This window comes from Lepus europaeus, chromosome 8 (genome assembly GCF_033115175.1).
Source record: "Lepus europaeus isolate LE1 chromosome 8, mLepTim1.pri, whole genome shotgun sequence".
Taxonomy (NCBI): Eukaryota; Metazoa; Chordata; class Mammalia; order Lagomorpha; family Leporidae; genus Lepus; species Lepus europaeus.
Genome location: NC_084834.1, coordinates 122,094,663 through 122,102,176, shown reverse-complemented (window position 1 = coordinate 122,102,176; position 7,514 = coordinate 122,094,663).

The window sequence follows — 7,514 nt, the reverse complement described above, 5'->3', positions numbered from 1 at the left end:
CAGCAGGCTGGGCTCCGGGCACAACAGGTCTCCAGGCCTGCGTCCCTCCCGCTTACCTGCCGCCGGGTCTCACTGCTGAACAGCAAACGCTTTGGTGCAGGCGTTTTGACGATGTCGCTCTACGGGTTAGAACAGGTTAGCACTGGGGACTGCTCCCCACCGCTGCCAGGGACAGATGTGACCCGGTCCACTCAGCCTCCCGCAAGGCTGGACTTAAATTTCAGCCCAGCCCATTCTCCTGATGCTTCCTCGCAGCCCAGTAACTTCGCCAGTCGCTGCTGTGTGCCAATCCCTTCCCACGTCCCCATCACCCCATCACGCAGAGCCTCTCGGTTCTTGCGTTTTTGCTCTTAAAGGCAGAGCGCGCAAGACAGCTCTCCCATCCACTGGCCCGCTCCCCACGTGTCCCCGACAGCCAGAACTGGGTCAGGCTGAGGGCAGGAGCCCAGAACCCAGTCCAGGTCATCCGGGTGAGCTGCAGGAGCTCCATGACGTGCGCCCTCACCCGCTGCCTGCCAGGGTGTGCAGCGGCAGCCACGGTGTCAGGACTCTCGCCCAGGTCCTCTGCTGTGGCACGTGGGTGTCCTGGGTGGCATCCTCACTGCGGGCCACCAGCGTCCCCGCCCCCACGTCTTAACAGAACCTCTGTGCCTCTGCTTGCCTGCGTGTTAGGCTCCAGCCAGCACTGTATGGCTCCCGCAGGCACCTCCCCTGCCCACACACGCGAAGTCCTCCAGCCTCAGCCCTCCAGGTGCCCAGGGAGGCCAAGGGAGGCTGTTGCCCTTCAAGTCCTTTGCCACTGGCCGTGCCTGGGAATGGGCTGGGCTCTCCACGCGTTCCCTGAACCCCTCCTCAGCCAAGGCAGATGAAAGCATGACTCCAGCAGGATGCACGGCTCTGATGTCTCCAGTCAACTGCGCAACAATTCCCAGTTCTGACACCCAGGTCTCCAGGCTGCAGCAACGCCCTCCCTGGGGGGTCAAGGGCAGCGTGCTGTGGGAGCGAGTCTCCCTCCACCTGCCAGCCCGGGAACCAGTCAGGCGTGACTGGGGGATCTGGAACCCCCCAGACAAGCAGGAGGAAAACGTACTAAAAACAAAACACCTCGAGAAGACAAAAACAAAACAAAACGCCTCCCAACAGGAGAGTGATGACTGTGGGGGAGCACACTGCAGGCCAGGGGCAGGCGCAGTGAGGCAGACCCGGCTCCCAGTCCTGGCTGCTCCACTGCTGACCCAGCTCCCAGCTAACACCTGCAGGGCAGTGGGAGACGGCCCACAAGGGTCCCTGCCACCCATCGGAGGTCTGGCTGGAGTTCCCGGCTCCTGGCTCTGGGGAGTGAACCAGTAGATGGTAGATCTCTCTCTCTCTCTCTAACAGGCAAATTATCTGTTTAATCCAATGAAGAAAAATAATGAAAAGAACAGGTTTTAAAAGCAGATTTTTAAAACTGAGCTGCATTGCCTTTTGCTTTGGGGAAAAGGATTAGGCAGGCACCTATTCTAAACTTAAGAATAAATAAAGAAAACACAAGCCCTCACCGTGGCATGAAAGTGCCAATACATTTTTTAAAATTTGTTCCCACTTTTGTTTGCTTTTGAGGGAGTAGTTTTGAAAGGCAATCTTGGCCTGTGCCACGGCTCACTAGGCTAATCCTCTGCCTGCAGCTACAGCACACCGGGTTCTCTCCCAGTTGGGGCACCGGATTCTGTCCCGGTTGCTCCTCTTCTAGTCCAGCTCTCTGCTGTGGCTTGGGGAGGGAGTGGAGGATGGCCCAAGTGCTTGGGGGCCTGCACCAGCATGGGAGACCAGGAGGAAGCACCTGGCTCCTGGCTTCGGATTGGCGCAGTGCGCTGGCCGTGGTGGCCATTTGGGGAGTGAACCAATGGAAGGAAGACCTTTCTCTCTGTCTCTAACTCTGCCTGTCAAAAAAAAAAAAAAAAAAAAAAGGCAATCTTACGAGCAAACAGGTCTGTTGTAATAACTTCCATCCTGTCTGAAGGCTATCTGACTTCCACTTATTTCTACAGGACTTGTCTTTAACATTTTAATTAGATCACGCATTTTCAAAAAGTGCAAAGCCTTCAACCTCTCTGGAAAGGGGTAAGCAAAATAACCATTGTGTCAAAACAAAGGTGAAAATAAAAACTTCGAAATCCGTTATTCCAAGGTACGCCTTTGATTTCCAGCCCACGTTTTTATTTAAAACCCAGAGATCCCTTTTCTTCTGCCCCTTGTTTCAAGCTATTTAAACATTATCTCTGCTGCTTTTACACATCACCCGGAAGCTCGCTTTGAACGCTCCACCCTCGCACCCAGGTTTCAACACTGCCAGTTCATGTCATCAAAACCATTCTCCGCTTAACTTTGAGTCAATGACTTTCACTTGTAATCTTGATTCAAATTCATTGTAAGAATGTGATTTTGATGAATGGATCTGAGTTTTTAACACAGACTCGGTGACAACTAGCTCAATGGCGGAAGCAAAGAGAATAAGCAAGTAATTGCTCAGGTGTCTCCACTCGTGTTTGTGACTGACACGGTGCTGGAAAGGGAGCCCGCAGTGCACGGGGCTCCGGCGACATCAAAGGGCTGCACGCGCGCCAACGCTGCAAGCTTCCGGCAGAGCTCCATAAAATTCATAGAAAACACTGAAAACTGTGCGGGCTTTAAAGTGCATTTTACAGTTTCCTTTTTATCAAAAATGTCTCTAAAGCAGTTTTTTTTTTTTTTCAAGTTGCTGAATTTTCAAACTGCGCAAGAATGCATTGTAATGAGGAGTTCCGGTCTAAAATGACTGATGTAGGCAGAGCCACTTTTGAGGAGTTAACGTGCTCCACACCCACAAGACGCATGGTCTCACGCCCAGGGAAATCAGGCCCAATCAGAGTCGTGATGTCATCACGTCTGATGCCAGCAGGGAGATATGGGGTCTTTCCTGTCCCCGCTCTGCCACACCTGCTTGTCACTTCCGCTCTACTGGAGGCCTGAGGGACAGGCAGGCTCCTCAGAGCACAGAGCTCTTAGTTACATTGTTTCAGTTCAATGTACTGCTCAGCTCCAGGACCCTGCGCCCCACTTTGAAATTCAGTTTATAACTTCACAGGACTTCCCCCCAAAACATAACCTGCTTGACACAATGGCAAACCGCCCTTGGGTAACCCCAACCTCCAGTGAGTATCACTCATCCACTATTACATTTTTATTTTGTTGCTCGTTTTCAAGACGGGTCACTTCTGTCCACGGGAATCCAAACCTTGAACGCAGCCGAGCAAGGAGAACTCTTCCTTATCCCAAAGCAGTACCCCTGGGCTTTTGTGCGCGGCTCTACAGATAAGGCCAAGCAGTGCTCACTGCCGTTACTGTCACCGCACGCTACAGTTAGCACATACTCAAACTTCAAAGGGAGCTCGATGGTGAAAAAGCAGTCGGCACTCATTAGTCACTTGTCTGCTTGGAAAACGCTATGACACACATGTGCGCGTGCGTGCGCACACACACACACACACACACACACCATTTGCAGATCTGCCTTGGTCATTTAAAATGTTAATGAAATGTAAATTTTTCAGCACCAAAGTCATGAACGTCCATCCCGAGGCTGCACTGTGCCGGCCCCTGTAGGAGCCCCTTCTTTACCAGACCCAAAGTCCTGCACCCTCCCTTCCTTCCACCTGCCACCTCCTGAGAAGCTGCCCTTGACAACCATGATGCCAGTGATGCTGATGGACTGGCGCAGTACAACAGAAAACGGCCTTAACTTAGCAAACAACATGGCCCTTGCACCTTTGGTTATTAAAATCAAGCTTCTGGACGCCACGCCATCCGTCCTGAGGCAAAAGCTCAACCGGAGGCGAGGCTGGCAGCCCCGCCGTCCATTTCCAGTCCGTCTCCTCCCGGGCTGCAGGCTGCCAGACGTCCTCTTGAGCAATAAATAACAGAACGTCTACGTCACCGTTCTCAGACTGGGCGGTACACAGAACTCGCCTCTAGGTGTTCTACACACAGGCGATCCTCTTTCGGATCACGAGACTCCATTGTGACAAATGGCTTTCCGAGGATCGCTTCCAGGATTGCTGACGGCAGACCGAAGTCTACTGAGGGCAATATTTGAGATCAGCGCCACATTTGTCCAGACCAGGGGCTGCATGCCTGGGGGCGTGGCCTGGCGCTATCACTAAGGACCTACGACCTGCAACAGGAGATTTCCTAGGTCTTAATGTCATAAAGTTAGGTCAGCATGGGAAGCGAAGATGGCACAGGGCAGGAAAATGCTCAAACTGCGTATGCCCTCTTTCTCAACTTTACTGCATTTTATTTTTAAGAATCTATTATTTATCTCAAAGAGTGACAGAGAGGGAGAGAAAGACAAGAGAGGAGGGAGAGAGGAAGGAGAGACAGGGAGAGGGAGAGGGAGAGGGGGAGAGAGAGAGAGAGAGAGAGAGAGAGAGAAATATGAATCTTCCACCTGCTGATTCCCTCCCCAAAGGCTGCAACAGTCCAGGCTGGGTCAGGCAGAAGCTAGGAGCCAGGACCTGAATCTATGTCTCCCACCTACGTGGAGACAGAGACTCCAACACTTGCGCCGTCATCTGTTGCTTCCCAGGCACATTAGCTGGGAGCTGGAAGGGAAGCAGAGCAGCAAAGACCCTCAGTGAACACGTGATCTGGGACACAGGTGTCCCAAGAGGTCACTTAACCCACTGTGCCACCATGCTGGCCCCACTGTATTTAAAGAGTGAAAACAAAACCTCCCAGCTGATTCTAACGCCCTGACACCCCTGGGGCTCATGGTGGATCCAGTGCTGACGGAGTAGGACCAGACGGTGTGTGTGCTTTCTCACACACCCTGTCCGCAAAGCTCCCTCCCCCGGCGCAGCCTACTTGTGGGTGGTTTTGATAGTGTTTATTTGTAGGTGACGGCCCAGACAACCGTGGCAGAGTGGCCATGTCCCCGCTCTGACATTCCTTCAGCAAGGTACCATCCAGAAGAGGAGCAGGCCACCAGAGTCCCCGCACCTGGCGTCCCCACTGCTATCCTGGGATACGAGTTTTTGCTACCTGCTTGGAGCTCAGAGTAAAACCACACTAGCTCATGTTTTATGTTCATGAACGGGCTTGCCTACCATGCAGGGGAAAGAATTTTTAAGATAAAAGTAACTTAAAAAACAGTTTCTATACATTAATTCCAACATGGAAATCAAAAAGCTCTTAATACATAGTTTAAAAAGTCACTTATACCTTATTCATCTCATTCTTAGAATCTTTTCTCAAAATTTCTATTTACTTATTTGAGAGATTGAGATTGAGATTGTGAGAGAGAGAGAGCGTACGCGAGCGCTCCTGCCCATCTGCTGGTTCCCGCTCCCCAAATGTTGTAACCAGCTCAGCTGGGAACTCAGCACCTGAGCCACCACCGCCAGTGTCCTCCAGGGCGGCCGCCCAGGAAGCTGGGGCCCTGAGTGGGGTTCACCTCGGGCTCTCTGATGAGTGGGAGACGCAGCGGCTGCACCATGAGGCCAGATGTCCGCCTTTCACTCTCCTACCTCTGAACCCCAGGATGAGGCCACGGAAGAAGGGTACAATTCACCTGGAGACCACTAAGACAAGAGGCACCAGCCAGCTGAAAATAGAAACTTGTATTTCCCACTTTACTTTGGAGTTAAGTATAGAAGCTTCAAAAATACTACAGGAAAAAACACCAGACCATCTACAGGCGGGTGCTGGGTGCGGTACTGAAGTCTGTTCGGGACACCCACATCCTGCAGGTGGCTGGGCTCGGGTCCTGGCTCCTCTCCCAACTCCAGCTCCCTGCTAATGCACACCCTGGGAGGCAGCAGGTGCTGGCCCCAAGAGCTGGGTCCCTGCCGCCCACATAGGAGACCTGGACAGAGTCTGTGGTTCCTGGCTTCAGCCTAGTCCAGCGCAGCTCTGGTTGCTGTGGGCGGAGCCTGCAGATGGCAGATTTCTGTGTCTGTTTCTCTGCCTTTCAGAAAAATAAAAATGCAATTTCATTTTTTTAACTAAAAAGGAAACGCCTCCCAAGTACACATGAATTACACTTCTGTGATGTAAGACAATAGATGTTACATTTAGCCTGGAATTTCAAAATTTATCAAGCGTCCTGTGGGGGAAAAACCCTCCCGGAGGGACACAGTACACGCAGGCACTGAGCCTTCCTCCCTGGGATCCCTGCTTCCCAGTGACAGCGCGTGCACCTTGCACTCAGCGTCACGGGGCTGGCTGATGGTTCAGACTTTATCCTGCTGAAAAAATTCACTGCCAAGTTGCTCCCATGGGAACAGTCCATTTTTGTCTCCAGGTCTCGCGATGGACACCTGAGACGCTTTAAGACCAATTGTTAATTTCCTCAGACTTCTGCAGCAATGTTCTTCCTGACTTCTACACTGTTTTTGACATTTCTACTTTAAAGCATCCTTTAGGTTACACAGGTGTGGGATTGCCACAGAGGAACGGGCGCGTGCCCTTGTGAATGGTACCCGGTGCAGAGCACCGCACTGGCCGAGCAGAGGCGCGCCCAGCTGGTCTCCCCTACTTGCAGGTGGAACACGAATGGACAAAGGTTGGGTCTCTGGGTCCACAGTGGGGTACAAAGCAGGCAGCACAGAACTGAGCTCATCCTGTGAACGTCCTTTTCACCAAAGGCGTCAGCCCAGCCAGACCAGCAGGTGGACAGGAACTGCTGCAGCCACAGCATGTCCCCGTAAGATAAGGCACAGAGGTGCCACTCTAGGAAGGCCGAGGGAGAGCCACCCTGCGCCACCTGACAGGAGCGTCTCCCTGCTCTCTGGCGTGCCAGCCCAGGCCCCAGAAGTGGGTGGTCTCTGGCCGGGGAGGAGCCGGCTCAGGCTGCCTCTGGCTGCAGCCAGTTCCTGCAGCTGGACGGGGCAGCCCGCAGACTGCACCCGCTCAGTCCTTCATTCCTCACTGGAGTGGCTTTCTTTAGTTCCCTTTCAACTGCCCACTTTACATCGGCTTCAGTACACCACCGCTCCGTTTGTAATGCAAATTGGGAAACTCGGGGAAGTTTTTCTTTTGGCCTTGTCTACGGAAGAATACCGAGAGGTATTCAAAACGTATTAACACAAATCAATGGCACCAATAAAAGCAGAATCTCCTTAGCAACATAATCTTGATTGCTAAAGGAGAACTGAGAGCATTTAGCAGGACAGTGGCCCACATGGAATACGCATTTGTCTGGAAGAATCCAGCACAAAGCCTAAAAGAGAGATTTTGAAAAAATCCAAAATTAACTCACAGGGAACAGTTACTCTTTTTTTCAAAAGTCCACAATCGGCCACATTAAACCGACCGCGCTCCTGGCTCGGCAACATTGTATCACACCGCTTTGCAAACTGCGATTACAACCCTGCGCGCTTCACAGGAGCTACAGCCTGTTTTTTGTTTGTTTTGTTTTTTGAGGATTTTTTTTTCCTCCGTTGATTTCTTTAGTAAAGCAAACAAAAAGTCTCAAAAAATACTCATCTCACCCA